The sequence below is a fragment of the Peromyscus maniculatus genome, chromosome 1 (genome assembly GCF_049852395.1).
Source record: "Peromyscus maniculatus bairdii isolate BWxNUB_F1_BW_parent chromosome 1, HU_Pman_BW_mat_3.1, whole genome shotgun sequence".
Classification (NCBI taxonomy): Eukaryota; Metazoa; Chordata; class Mammalia; order Rodentia; family Cricetidae; genus Peromyscus; species Peromyscus maniculatus.
In genome coordinates, this window is record NC_134852.1 from 146,183,380 (window position 1) to 146,199,284 (window position 15,905).

The following is a 15,905-nucleotide window of genomic DNA, read 5'->3' on the forward strand; positions in this document are numbered from 1 at the left end:
TCCCAAAGCAGTTCCGCGCCAAGCCTGCCCGCCGCGCCCGCCCGATTCAAACGAAAACGGCGGTTCAAATTCTGGCGCTAAGTGCTGCGATTGGACCAGACGGCGCAGCGAGAGACCAATGGAAAGGGGGACCCAGGAGGGGGCGGAGCCGGAGGTGGAGGCCAGGCGGCGGAAGGGCGGGTGGGGCGGAGCCGGATAGGAAGGCGGGGCCAAGATGCGAGGTTCGCCAGCGAGGCTGGAGTCCCGCCTTAGACGTGGTCAGGAAGGCGGACGGGGCGGGGCTTGTGGGCGGGGACCCGCCTCCGGTGGGCGGGACTGTGCGGCTCAGCTTTTCTGCGCCCGGAAACACAAGCAGGGAGATCAGTAAAAAAACACTTTTTTAGTGTATAGGCTCCCTCTCCAGAAATTAAACACGGGCAACACCGTGTCTTGCTTAGAGCTAAGAGCTTTACATTTTTAAAATTAGAACTCTTCCTCTGTAGTTTCTGCATCACCTCAAATATAAGCAGAGGTTTCCCCTGCCTTATCAGTATCAACCATTCTTTTGCTTCAAACACGGGGGAGATCATTACATTCATCCTACAGTCTCGCTTTCTGCTTAGTGAACGCTGAGGCGGTGACACTGTATTTAGGAAACCATCATTTACTTAGCGTTATACTGCAGCACAGTTAAGTTTGCCATGCTTTGCTGTTAGGGAAAAAACATGACAATTAAAATAACCTGTGCAAGACTACACTAGTAAATCCTAAAATAGGGATCCTGGGGTTTCCTGAGGCCAGGTGCCAGTAGGTGAATGTAGAATAACCATGCCTTTGGTGTCCCCTGTTTTCATGTTCCCTCCTCCTGTTTCTGGATCTGGACCAGTGTTCTCCCAGTAGGTTATTGTGAAAATTCCACACCCGGGGAGATATAAACAATGTCTGCCCTCTTCTCATAAAGTCCCAAGAACAAGTCTGAAGTATGATTCCACCAAAGTTCACCGTGGGGAACCAGTGAGTGACCTCTCTGACCCAGGCTGGTTACTTATGCATACCTCTTGGCCTCTAAACCTAAGCCTCTGGTCAGATTTATATTTATATTTATGTTTATGTTTATGTTTATATTTATATTTAGGGCATCACTGGGCCTCTTGTTCCTCTTCTACAATGGAGCCGCATTGAATAAATCTTCTTGTTCTGCTCTTCACTGTTACCTGCCTCTTTAATTAGCCTATTGAGAATGGGTGGCTAAGCCTTCCTTATTAGGGCTGTGAGGGACCAAGCTCTTAGGCATTACTTTCTCCTCCCCAAATCTAAGAAATGCACCTACTAAGGGCATCTCACAATTTCATTTACCAAAGGCAATTCATTAAGACAAAAAACAAAATAAAAAAATCCCAGCTCATATGCATATACATATAATTGTTACATTATTGTGAATTATGTGTTAGACTATTTATGTGTGAGTGAGAGAGAGAGAGACTATATAGCACAAATTCTAATTGATCTTAATAATAAAAAACCTGGAGTCAGATACAGAGGTAAATGCTGAAAGATCAGAGAGACAAAAGAGCAAGCCACAGCCACCACCTCTTACCTCGACACTCCTCAGCCTGAAAGAGCTGGGCTCCTGTCTCCTCTTGCCTTATATTCCTTTCTCCACCCAGCCATATCACTTCCTGTTTCCTCCTCCCTAGTGCTGGGATTAAAGGCATGTGCCTTCTAAGTACTGGGAGCAAAGGCATGAGATCCTAAGTGCTGGGATAAAAGGTGTGTGCCACCACTGCCTGGCCTCTATGGTTAACTAGTGGCTGGCTTTACCCTTTGATCTTCAGGCAAGCTTTATTTGTTAGAGCATAGACAAAATACCACCACATTTGTCCTTTTTTGTCTAAAATAAAAAAAGGTTATACCCAATATAAAAAAACTAGTAAGTACAATAACTATATACAATATATAGGCAATAATTATATCAATAAGGTCTAGTCCATTAACATTTGACAAATTCAGAGAAAATACTCCATTATTTATCCTATTTTGGTGAGTCCAAAGTGTTGTACCTAATTTACTTTCTACCCTAACTTGTGTTACCAACTGAAAACTATCTTTTGATGTCTCTCAAGTTTATATACTTTACACCTCTTTAGTGAGTTTCTTTTCTGAGTCTGGTAACAGGGAAAACTATAACTATCTAGTCTTCAACTCCATCAGTGATAAGAAGGAAATAACATTACCTGAGTAAGCAGGAAGTGCAAGCAAGCAACTTCCAAAAAAATGTGAGATATGACAGAGACAGCTGGCTACCTGGACAGTCACCCAAGGTTCCTTTGCAACGTTGGGTCATCCATCTTCAGCTTACAGGCCTAGCATATCTGACAGACTTATCTATGAAGCAGAATTTTCTGAAGGGCTGTCCTACCTACCTTGTTTAGGCAAAATTTGGCAGTCCTTTATTTTGTGTTCTAATTGTCCATTTTGGACAGCATACTGTCAGCAGTGGAGGCAAGGGCACTTTCTTGCCCAGGGGCTAACTTTTGCCACAAAGAAAGTAAACTTCATATGGAGTTTCTTTGATGCCCATCATCTTCTTTGAAGTAGATCAGTGTTGTCAGGAGCAGACATCTCTCATTGTCATTAAAAAAAAAAGAACTTATGTTATTAAGCATCTTAAATGCCATATGCTGTAGATCTCTGAAGTGTTTGAAGACAACCTGTCTATCTAAAGTATGTCTGTTTGATCTTGAAAACATACCTAATATGACTACAAGTTTGATTGTAATGACTAACTAGTAACTTGAATTTATTTATATCCTAATTAGTTTGTAATAATAACTTTCAAGGACTAGCAATTTGCATTGTCAAATGAGGTGTACAGGTACAATACTATTATTGTATTAATAACAATATTAGAACAAGATTAGAAATGTATATACAGTATGTTCTAACAAAAATAATCTCAAATTTTTATCAGTACACAAAGATCCATATCAACATAAAATATTTAAAACTAGTAGTTGCTTTTAAAAAGTAGATTCAATAATCTACTTTTTATCCTGTTTCTATACCCCCCTTTATATTTTCAGAGTAGATTCAATAATCTACCCTTTATCCTATCATTTCTATATTCCCTTTTTCTCTTTTTTCTTTTTCAAAACAAGAACCCTGAATCTAAACTCCTTTGTTCAGCTTTTTTCCTGACCATTACCAATAACAATTTGTAACCAACGACCCTAAATTATGACAAATATCCATAACCCATTGAAAAACCAAAAACAACCCACCCCACCTCTTGGAAATGTGGGCATCAGGTTCTTACACTTACTTCCTGACATTTGGGGGTGATGGCATCTTTAGGGGATCCTGAAAGGAATAATTTAGGTGAATTGTCAAGTCCTGGGAGAGGTAGCTGGGTCATTCGTTGTCCAGCCTCTGCATAATGGGAAAGTGCAGGGCTTGTCTCAAGTCCTGGCTAGAGTAGTCTGTGAGGCTGGATCATCTTATGGGATATTAGTTCAGGTGCCTGTGGAGGTCAGAAGAGAGCATTGGATCATGTGAAGCTAGAGTTGCAGACAGTTATGAGCCATCTGCAGTAGCTACTGGGATCTGAACTCAGGTTCTCTGAAAGATCAGTGAGACCTCTTAACCACTGTGCCATCTCTCCAACTCTCAGATCATGTATTTTTTAATTGCTTCTTAAAACATACTTAAATTTCAAGCTTTACGCTTTGTTGTAAATTATAGCCTTGGGGAATGTAGCTTTAAAAGCCACAGTGTCTTAGTTACTTTTCTATTGTTGTGACAAAACACCATGATCAAGGCAACTTATTAAAAAACAAAAACAAGCATTTAACTTGGGGCTTACCATTCCAGAGGATTAGAGTCCAGGATTACCATGATGGGGAGCATGGTAGCAGGCAGACACACAGGCATGACCCTGAAAAACTAGCTGAGAGCTTGCACCTGATCCACAAATGCAAGGCAGAGAAAGAGAGAGAGCTAACTCAGGATGATGTGGACAATTTAAACCTCAAAGCCCCCCACCCCCACCCCCAGTGGCACACCTCCTCCAACAAGGCCATACCTCCTAATCCTTCCCAAACAGTTCCACCAACTGGGGACTGAGCATTCAAATATGAGTCCATGGTGGGGGGGGCATGTCAATTATTCAAACCTCCAACCACAGGACCATATAAAAAGCCATTGTAAAGACACCTCAGCATTGTAAAAACACCACATTCTCTCTTCCTCATTCTTTACTTTAAAGCATATGCTCTCCCTAATCTCCAGCTCTAGCTTTTCAGCAACATAATCAAGGAAGGAGGGTCCTGGGGGCACAGAGAACTACTGGGGCTGCTGACTGTAGTGCTGGGCTGTCTTCTCAACACTACTGACACCTGAACCAATCAAGAGGCCACGTGAAGCCCCACCTCATCCCCATCTCCCCATCACTGTCACTGGGCCTCCTTCAGCTTTCCCTTCCCAATGGAGACAAAAGATTTTACTGTGAGAGTGAGACAGAGGGAGCAAGTCGAGGTGTCAGCCTGCTAGGCCACAGGAGGACTGGGTCCATCTACAGCAAGCTCAGGGCCTTCAGAGAGGCTGACTGGCCTCAGTGCGCTGTCATCCTGCCCCTCCCCTGGTCCTGGCTGACCCATTGCTTTCTTCCTGGCCCAAACTCCTTGCTGCTCCAGGATCCAGGCCCTCTAGCAGGGATCCAGCCTCCGACACCACGCCTCCCTTTCACGGTACTCCACAGGTCTTTACCAGGTTTACGGGGCTCCTCTCACTAACGCTATATCTCCATCCCCACCCTGGCCCCTTTGTATATAGCTTTTGGGAAGCGGAGGCTGGGTGTGAAATTAGGGCAACTTTCCCAAAGCACAGATGGGACCACGTGCCTTGCTTCTCTCAAATTCATGTCTCCATTCATGTCTCAGCACTGAAAAGGACAACATGCAATCCCTAATGACTTCTGGGGCTCAGCTTGGATTCCTGCAAGACTGAGCCAGGTCATCTGACTCTCTACCCTCCAGACCTCCTTCCTTTAGAGCTCCTGATTGCTATCAGAAGACTCAGACTCAGAGTCCTGCCAGGCTTTGAGGACACACACACACACACACACACACACACACACACACACACACACACACACACACACACACGATCCTGGGGCTTCCTGTTCCCTTGTCATCTGGTCCCTTCAGTCCATTTCCGGTGCTCAGCCCCTACCTTCTTCCTGCTGACTGGTGCCAGGCTCTCTGCAACTCAGAGCTGACACACTCTGCTCCTCTTTCTTCCCTAGGGAGAAAAGCAGCTGAGCTCTCACACCTGTTGGCCCACCTCTGCACCAAGCAGAAAAATCTCCAGAAGGGAGTTTGGGTTAGGGTTGTGGTTCAATGTCATCTTCAGGCCTCCATACCCATGTGCATATACATGGAGCATGGGTGTGCCCCTATATTGCTTGAAATCTACGAAGTCCGTATAACAAGCAAAGGAATTTATTCGAAGATAAAACTCACTACAGCCTGAAAAACCGAGCTAGGTCCACCCTGATCTTCCTGGTCCAAGATCTGCCTGGTCCATCTCTGCATCCAAACCACGAGGGAGTGAAGAGAGGGCCACATATGTGCATCCCAGATGTTAAGGGTCCCGAGAGGCCACACTCCAGGGACGTGTACTTCAAGGTCATAGGCAGGTGTAACAGTTACCTGCTTCCTCTAGAGTCTAGGGGCGGTGCTTCAAGGTCATAATCAGAACAGCTATCCACTACACCCCAATACATGCAAACATGCATACACACTCTTCATATATGCTTAAATAAAACCAAATCTATATAAATAAATAAATAAATAAAATTGTTTATTTTTCATCTAGTATCATAAACATCTTATTATAAGTAAATGTTATGATAATTCTGTTTCCTCCTATTTGAATACTGTGGGGTTTTCCTAATATTTTATTATTCTAATAAGCGCTTTGACGAACATGTTGAGACACAACCTTGTTTTGATATGCAGATCTTAGAGCTTCCAAAATCTCGTCTTTCATCAAGCAGCACGTACTTCAATCACCAAACTGATGTCTTCCCAGGAGGCTGTCACAGTCTGTCCACCAAGTTCAATGCCTGAGAATATCTGCTTTATACTCGATCTTTTCTTCATTAGCATTTAAAATTCCCTGCTAATTAGTTTAGTCAAAAAGGAGTATCATTTCGATTTGAATTGTTCAAATTAAGATTAAGTTTGAAAACTTCCCCTTACATGTTTAAATGTTTCATCTTTCGGATTTTTGTGTTATTGCCTAGTGATCTCTTTGCCGTGTGTCTAAGAACTACATCCCTGTTCTGTAGAGTTCCTAGAGATTTACACATCAGTAAATCTGAAGATTAGTGAAAGCCACTTTGTTGGCTGCCTAGGGAAGATGCGTGCACAGTTTGGAAACTGGCCAGCTCTTTAAACAAATTCCCAATGGTAGACCAAAAGAACCCCTGCCCCACTTAAGGTGTTTCTTTGGTATTGGTTTCCAACAATGAGGAAAGTCACTAGCAGAGAGCAGTTCATGCACTACCCCTCCACAGGGGTGTGTAAGGAGCAGCCCATGTACTGCCCCTCCACAGGGGTGTGTAAGGAGCAGCCCATGCACTGCCCCTCCACAGGAGTGTGTAAGGAGCAGCCCATGCACTGCCCCTCCACAGGGGTGTGTAAGGAGCAGCCCATGCACTGCCCCTCCACAGGGGTGTGTAAGGAGCAGCCCATGCACTGCCCCTCCACAGGGGTGTGTAAGGAGCAGCCCATGCACTGCCCCTCCACAGGGGTGTGTAAGGAGGTACATCACAGCCACTCCTCTGGAAAGGAGACATCAGACTTTTTAAAGAATCAGATTCTGACAAAATAAAGGGAAAGCTCCATGAGGGTGAGTTTGGATATTTGCATTCCTGAAAACAGATCTCAGCAGTCGTGATCAATACTCTAACAAACAGCTCAGACACTTTTCTAGATTATGGTCTCTTTTACTTTGACAACAACTTTGGATATGATCCAAACTGGTTTTCTGTCATCATATAAAGGACGTAGGATTCCAGGTTTATCGTTGACATTGGTAAAAATCTTTCATTATCATCCTAACCAATGTCTTATCCTTGAAATACAGGAAATGTCTTGTTAGGAAATGGTAATTTTCCTTGAATTGATGTTATTTTGCTGGTGTTTGTGCATGCGTGTGTGTGTGTGTGTGTGTGTGTGTGTGTGTGTGTGTGTGTGTTATATTCATCATGTGTTGTGCATGCAGATTTGACTTGCAAACCACACAAATGCTTACAAAACATATCAATGTGGAACCAAAATAAGACCAAAATGCTCTCACCCCAAAACTAAAGGCCTAAGACTGCTCCTTTTAGCTACAGGCCATAAGTTACTGGAACAGGCCAGAAGTTACTGAGACCAGTCAGTTCAGATTCCAGAAACCAGGAAGTGTAAAAGTACAGAGCCACAAGATAGTCACGAGGTAATGCCTGCCAGACTATGGAATGTCCTCTCCCTGGTTTCCAGGGTAACTGATCACAGAAATGCCTCCACCTGAGGGCAGCCAATGAGAAATGGTGGCGGGCAACCACTCCCTTAGAAGTAATTTCTAGAAGTCCCTAGAAGCGAGCCAATCAGAATTGTACCTGTACTAGCACCCCTAAATGATGTAACCTTGTGACTTTTCCCTTTAAAAACTGAGCTTGCAGACAGGTGGGCGCTTCCTCCAGCCTCCACTGCGTTGGATGTATTGGACGAAGTCCCTGCCTAGGCTTGTATTGCTTTTGGATATCCAGAATTAAACCTTGCTTTTGCATTCCGGCATGCTCGTCTTTGGTGGTCTCTCTGGGGGTCACGATCTGGGCACAACATTTGGGGGCTCGTCCGGGATCCCCAGAGACCCCCCGCCGGGACCCCTAAGAGCTCCGGAGGTCCATCTGCACCGATCGGTAAGAGCGCTCCATTTTCTTGTCTGTGTTTTCCTTTTACTTTCATTTTCTTATCCGAAGCCGGCGGTTGAATCTGACAGGCTCACCTTGGCGGACGCGCCTGTAAGGTGACCTGGAGGAGTTGGAAGACGTTCCAACCCCTCATCAGGATGCGGGGGTCCTCACAGGTCCCCCCGTCATAGGACGCCCGAGAGGGGTCCGTCTGTTAGGATGCCCGTGAGGGGTCCATCTGTTTGGATCCGTCTGGGGATCGTGAGATGCCCGTGAGGGGTCCGTCTGTTTGGATCCATCTGGGGATCGGGAGACTCTGTTGAATTGTCCCTGTCCCATCTGTAGGTCTTTGGCATTATTGAGGCTCCCTCTCCGGACTCTCGTCTGTCTGCCTGGACCATCTGTAGGGCCCTTGTTCTTCCTTTTTGTCTGCCTATCTTGTTCGTCAGTGTTATTTGTTATACCTTCATAAATGTATAAATGTGTGAGAACTGTGGCCACATGTGTGAGTGTTTTATGCCTGAGCTTGTATGTGCATTGGGACTTGTGGGCCGATTGCCAGCCGAAGGGATGGAGACCCCTTCGGTGGTTGAACTGGCACAGACTAACCTAACATTGCTTCCTTGCTCTCTCTGACCAGAGCACAGGCAGCAGGCAGCAGAAAGCTTGCGGCTGCACAGCTGCTACTTCGGGGACCCAGGGCGCCGCTGAGAGGGCTAGGCGGCCCGTGAGCATCACGGGGCCTAGATGCAGCAGGTTCGGGCCCCAGCTGGCTCAAAAAACTATGGAGTAGAGGCTTGGCTGCATGGGAACTAGGCATGGCTTTGTGCTAGAGCGGGCTGTGAGCACTGTGTGTATGGCTGGCAGGTTCTGGCTGGGCTCCTGTGTGGACATGGGGCAGAGCTGGTGGAAGCCAGCAGGAGCCTCAAGGAGCTCAGTGTGGGGGCTGGTGGAGAACTAACTGCCCCTCCAGGGTCACAGCTGAGGAGTGGCCTACAGGTCTGTGGGCCCAGCCAGGGCATGGAGTCACTTTCAGTCTGCCGTTCTCATGTACTTGAGGGTCTGAGTTTAACAGCAATCTTTTGTCTCCATGGTGCATGCTTTCCCCCGCTTTCCCCGTCCTCCTCTTCCAAGCTGTTGGGTGGGGCTCCCAAGACCTGCCCTGGGGCTAAAACCTGATCAAGGTCTGGCTCCAAGAATGGAATGTCACCAACAGTTTGTCTGTACAGTGCTGATGCAAATTGAGTTTTCTTGTTATGGTGTATGCATGTATTTCTGTTGTTGTTTAAAATATTGTAACTTTACAATATATTCTAGAGTACTGAGGGAAATCACAAGAAAGACTTTGGTAAGAGTTTCTGTTTTGAAGGAAAAAAAAGGTGGAATTTGTCTGGAGTAAATGTCTGAGGGATCAAAGGAACGGACTGAGGGTACATGGAAGGTTGTAGAAGGTCAGAGGTGATGTGATGTAAACTGTTTGTTATGGTTTCTTATACCTGCATATACTGAATTTAAAAGTTAATTCTTGTTGGTTTTCATCTTAAGAATGGCTAATGATTCTGCAAACTGCTTATGTGTGTATGTGGACAGGTATGTGACTTGAAAATGTAAGCAAGCTTTAACTGTATGTATGTATGTGTGTAACTTGGATCCAACTGTGTGTATGTGTATAAGTAATTATTGTTTAGAAAAATGAGCTTTAAACAGCAACCACGTGGCTCCCTCCATCTTGGCTGGTGACCTCATGGGCAGCCATGTGGCTGGCAGCCATCTTTTACTAAGGTTATAAAGATCTACTCGGGTTAACACCTAATACTTATGTCTTTACCAAGTGTTCAACAGTAAGTTTCTAGAGAATTTAAATAGATGGCAACATATGTTTAATAAATAAGGTATTTGATTAATATTAAAGCTACACATCAATGCTTTTATTCACAGGAATATACCTTGCTCTGGCAGCTAAACTTTGCAACATAAAGGAATCATAGGAAACAGCTGAGGTTTGCAAATGTATGGCAGGACTAGAGTTCCAAAAAGAGTCCAGTTGCAGTGGTGGAAGACATTTGAGAGATCTCAGTCTTTTAAGAACAGTTTTTATAGTTAAAAACCAATGGCTTAAAAAAATGTTTCTTCTTACCCAAGGTACGTTCAGGCTTAAGAATGTTGTATAATGATATTTTGTTTTGGTTTCTTTACTGAACCTGTATTTGATGCTAGAAGAGCTTCAACTTAAAAGCATTGTTTTTAGGCTACTTTTGTAGACTGTTAGAGAACATAAATAGTCAGTCATAAGTAATCAAGTTTTTTAATTGTAGTCAGGGTAAGTAAGTACTGATGTAAGTTTACTCATTTACTCAGTCTCTTGCATATGTTTTCAGGGTTGAGCTTGAAACAAATAATTAGAAACAAAGTTTGTCTATTCAGATATACCTGGACAGCCCTCATACTTCAGAGATCTGCAGAATATGGCATTTAAATGTTGATCTAAAAGCTTACTATATCAGACAGGCTTCCAGGTCCTAGCAGTGACCCAAGGTCTCCAAAGAAGATTACGTACGAGGCACCACAACGTCTCTGCCTGAAATATGACAACGCTGACCACAGGGCAAGATGCCCCAGTGAAACGCCTGCCGCCAGGACCCAGCCCAGACTGTGGACAAGCAGTAGGACACTGGAATTGATTGCACCCTTTTGCGTGATCAAGGTCAGTCTTCCATGTCCCGATTCCACAGGAAAAAAATACTCTGCCTTATGGACCTGATGGCGGAAGAAGACTGATGCTGTTCTGACTTGTGCCTCCAACGGTATGGAGACCTGGGTAGGGATTGGTCCCTGTAATTTATAGGATTGGAAGCTTCTTGGTCTTCACTCAGATATAGTTTATCCTTCTCAGATCTCTGACAGTACTGATGGCCAGGCTAGCTCTAACTTTGTCAGCATGGCAGCATCAACCAGATCCTTCTGCAAGGCTATAGCTAGCTTGTTAGCTCACTTTTAGGAAAATGTTCTAAGATATAAAAGTTTAAGTAAGTCATAAAGGTTCAGATATGAGTCCAAAATGAGATAAGTTTCAGATTACTCTCCTGTTCTATGGCTCAGAGCTTAACATTTAGGAGCCCTGATGAGCTGGTAGAGCAATGACTACTTACTGTTCAGTCACAAGCTCAATGTTTTGTACCTAAAAGTGCTTCTCATCAGGCCAAAAATCTCTGTCCAATTTATACCTGGATTTCTGGACAGAAGGAAAATGCACAAGCTTTTAACCCAAATCTGTAGTTCTTGTTGGGACTCAAAGGCATGAGTCCACTTCTGCTGTTTTACAGACAATATGGATTTCAGTATAGATTGGTAATACTAATGTATCTAAAACTTTTATGTCATTTTGTAAGTAGGCCTCAAAGGAACAAAAGAGTCATAAAAACCTAGACCCACTTCACAGAGGTTGAAAGGACCCCAGATAAGTATTCCTAAAGATGGTATTTTTCCTCTCTCCTGGTCTTGGGACTACTGATTTTCCCATTACTAAGGGTATGGACCTAAGGGTTCCAAATAAGTTCATAAATTTTAACTTCTGTTCCTAGTTTAAATTTGTCTCAACAGATTTCTACTCAGCTGGCAGTCACCTCCAGGTTTCAGTTGCTGACTCCACTGCTCCAGACGACTGTGAGCTCCAGACTTGCTAAAAGCTGACGTGGACCAGCCCAGCTAACATGGTTCTTCCCTGTCTGTCCCTATGGGGTCAGGCAGCTACATGCTTCTGACAAATGCCCCCTTGCCCAGTCTTTGACTAGCTTTTCAGCCTTTTGGGGCCCCCTGACATCGGCGCCCCAATGCCAGCTCGAAGCAGTTTCAGAAGAGAATACATCACCCATATTCCCTGTTCAGAAAAGGCTGAAATGCTGAATCAAAAAGAAAACTCCCTGGCATAGAGACAAGATGGCTAACTATACATGGCCATTATTAGAGAGGGATACTTAGGAGCTAACTGTCCAAAACCCATGATTGGGTTCCATTAGGCACATGAGAAGGGGGAAATGTGGAACCAAAATAAGACCAAAATGCTCTCACCCCAAAACTAAAGGCCTAAGACTGCTCCTTTTAGCTACAGGCCATAAGTTACTGGAACAGGCCAGAAGTTACTGAGACCAGTCAGTTCAGATTCCAGAAACCAGGAAGTGTAAAAGTACAGAGCCACAAGATAGTCACGAGGTAATGCCTGCCAGACTATGGAATGTCCTCTCCCTGGTTTCCAGGGTAACTGATCACAGAAATGCCTCCACCTGAGGGCAGCCAATGAGAAATGGTGGCGGGCAACCACTCCCTTAGAAGTAATTTCTAGAAGTCCCTAGAAGCGAGCCAATCAGAATTGTACCTGTACTAGCACCCCTAAATGATGTAACCTTGTGACTTTTCCCTTTAAAAACTGAGCTTGCAGACAGGTGGGCGCTTCCTCCAGCCTCCACTGCGTTGGATGTATTGGACGAAGTCCCTGCCTAGGCTTGTATTGCTTTTGGATATCCAGAATTAAACCTTGCTTTTGCATTCCGGCATGCTCGTCTTTGGTGGTCTCTCTGGGGGTCACGATCTGGGCACAACATCAAGATATTAAATGAATGCACTAAAATAAAACAAATTACATTAAATAAAGGTTATTTCTATTTAACATATATTATTTACACTAAATAAAGAAAGAAAAGAAAGTCCTGAAAGTAGGAATTAAAAGAAAATAGTGTAAAATGCAGCAGCTTGACCTGAAAGTAATTCAAAGTGTAATATTGAATGGCACATCCATTAGTAAACTGGTATTTCCTGAGGCTACAATACCCTGAAAAAATTAGGCAGTTTTCAACAATTCTATTGGCAGCAATATAGCTGTCATTATTGTGAACCTCTACGTTATCATAGGGACGTAGGGTGATGTGAATGTCATGGGACTAGAGCCTCTTTCTTCAGCCTTAAGAAAAGGGATATCAGCATAAAATTTAAGGAAGTGGTGTGTTCTGTGAGCCCAGCAGGAAAACAGAAAAGGTCCCCACCCTGGGCTGCTTTGTAAGTAGACTGGAGAGCATGAAATGTTTGCTGTTTCCTGGGTTCTGCATGGGTTTTTTACTTGAATTGTTCAAATTAAGATTAAGTTTGAAAACTTCTCCTTACATGTTTAAATGTTTCATTTTTCGGATATTTTGTGTTATTGCCTAGTGATCTCTTTGCCGTGTGTCTAAGAACTACATCTCTGTTCTGTAGGGTTCCTAGAGATTTACAAGTCAATAGTGAAAGCCACTTTGTTGGCTGCCTCTGGAATGTACGGTTTAGAAACTTGCCAGCTCTTTAAACAAATTCCGAGTGGTGGACTAAAAGAACCCCTGCCCCACTTAAGTTGCTTCTTCTTTGATATTGGTTTCCAACAATAAGGAAAGCCCCAGGCAGGTCTGCATAGCCTGGAAAGGGGGTGGGGAATGGCCCAGCGTGGCGCCTGTAACAGCCGCTGGTGCAGGGTGTGGCTTGAAGCTCCTGCTGGCTGCAGAGGGCCAAGCAGCTACCTTTCTAATCAGTTGTTCAGATGTGGGGCAGAAGGCAAGAAGGAGCTCTCCAAAGCTATCAGCTACTGAACAGACAACCGCGGCGCCGGACTATTATATATGAAGCAAATTTCTAACTGGAGACGTCAGTATGAACATGTGGTGTATAGTCTCTTTCAGTATGGTATTCTCTGATGCCCAAAGTTCTTGCGTTGGGAATTTATTTCCTGGGGGACAGGGTGTTGGCAAGTGGTGACATCTCTAAGAGGTGGGGTCCAGAGTGTAGTCCTTAGGTCACTGGAGCTGAGGAGGCTCTCTACCATAGCTGTAAAGGCTGCAAGCAGGTCTCCTGTTCTTGGTTCTAACTGGATCTTATGAGTGTATTCTAAAAAATACTCTCTGGCTGTCACACCTGAGGCACTGTCAGACTCGAGCAGGTGCATGCCCCATGCCCTTGGCCTCCAAAGTTGTGCGCAACACTTTTCTTCATGTCTTTTATAGTGAAGGAAAGCTGATAAATATAGCAGATTCCCTGAAGAGACCTTGAATTTACCAAGTGGTTGGGAGTGTCCTCTAGCTTATAGCTTGGCACACCGGTTTTCACTAAGAGGACCCAGATCTCCCTAGAAATGGCAGTTCTAGACCTGGGGCAGCAGGTGTGCGGGGTAACTCTAGAATACTTGATTACACCAAAAAGCAAGGGTAAAACTGCCAGGCTTGTGTGTGTAAGGCCTGGAAGCCAAAATAAAGCCACTTGCTCTATCCACCTGGGGGAAAATTTCATTTCATCTTTGAGAAAAATTTAAATTGCTGTATTTGAAGCAATCAAATATATTTGAGTCCTTTCCTACAGTGAAAGGAGGAAAGGAGGGAAGGGGTGGGGGGAGGGAGGCAGAGAGAGAGGAAAGGAGGGGGATGAGGAAGAAGAAGGAGGAGGAGGAGGGGGAGGAGGAGGGGGGGGGGAGGAGGAGGAGGAGGAAGAGGAGGAGGAGGAGGAGGAGGAGGAGGAGGAGGAGGAGGAAAGAAATTACAGAGGAAAAGCTCATCAGTCCACTCTGGGTCATGCAAGGAAACCAGCAGATGTGGATGCACAGGAGCAATGCAGCCTGTGTGGCTTTCCTGGGACGGTATGTCAGGGTTTCTTCCATGCGACACGAGAATGCGAAAAGTCAGGATAACGAAGAGGAGACTATTTCAGAGAGTTAAAGGGCAGTGGACATCACACAGAGGTGACAGGACAGCTGAACATTGCCAGTGTGGCAGCTCTGAGGGGAGGGGTTTCCTCTACACACGTGTTGCAGCTCTGAAGGGAAAGGTATCCTGGCAGTCACACTGCACAACAAAATCTCACACAAGGGATTTATTGGGAAAGACACAGGAGGGTGGCTGCCTTTGCTTAGGTGAGAAGCAGCAGGAAACTGAGCAGGAGACAGCTTATATAGGGTTTCTTGGGGTAGGAGTTTTCCAGGCTGGAGACTTCTAGGGTGGAGATTGGTGGGATATTGAGGTAAGCCCAGGAATTGGTGGGTTTTCAAGTTTAGGGATTGGTGGGTTTTCAAGCTTAGGGATTGGTGGGTTTTCAAGCTTAGGGATTGGTGAGTTTTCAAGATTAGGGATTGGTGGGTTTTCAGCTTAGAGATTGATGGGTTTAGTGTGTTTTCAAACCCGGAAGTGGCTTGAACCTTTTACCCTACAAAAAGGACAGAGAAAACAGCAAGGAGACTGGCACCAGGCTCTGCTGTGGCTTCTCTGGCAGAGTGAGAAGAAGCAGAGGCCCCACCCAAATGCACTTTTCTTTCTCCTTTGGGAGAGGTACTTGGGATTACCAGGCAAGAATAGGCTTCCATTGTACAGCAGTTTCCTCTGTAATTGAAACATTCCACCCTGTAGGGAAGCTACTTCAGATAGACAAGTAAACTCAAAATAGCTTTAGGAAGTCCCTGAAACTGACCAGGTTCACTAGGCTCCTCCCTCCTCAAGGTTAAAAACCAGTAAAGATAACTGAGAAGTCACTCTCAAAGGAGCCAAGCTGCAAAGAAGACTCTCAGGCAAGCTCAGAAGAAGCAGACCAGCCACTGCCTGGAAGGAGCTCAGGGCCGCCGAGCTACCTGTGTACTGCAGGCTGTGCAGTGTGCTCAGGTTCCCAGCTCTGTGAGCTGTCACCCATGCCGGGTGAACTCTGGTGATACAGCTGGCTTTGAGTCATTTCTACTCCTGTAAGTGACCCCTCCCCTATATTCCTGTGAGTAACCCCAATAAAACTCATTGGTTTTCCAAGTTGGACTTTGGCAGAATCTGTATTTTGGTCTGTTATGACCTCCTTCCCTTTCTGGGGTGAGTAGACGTGTGTGTGTGTGTGTGTGTGTGTGTGTGTGTGTGTGTGTGTGTGTTGTGACTCCCCAGGAAATGTCTGTCACATAACAAGGTCATAACACAACTAACAAGGT

At 44.9% G+C, this 15,905-nt stretch overlaps 1 long non-coding RNA gene across 1 annotated transcript; it reads left to right on the plus strand.

The window, feature by feature from the left end:
- Positions 1-907: 907 nt before the first annotated feature.
- On the plus strand, positions 908-1,186 carry LOC143269328 (uncharacterized). Its single transcript, XR_013045724.1, has 2 exons — positions 908-1,019; positions 1,115-1,186. It is a non-coding gene; the product is annotated as an uncharacterized LOC143269328 (long non-coding RNA).
- Positions 1,187-15,905: the final 14,719 nt, after the last annotated feature.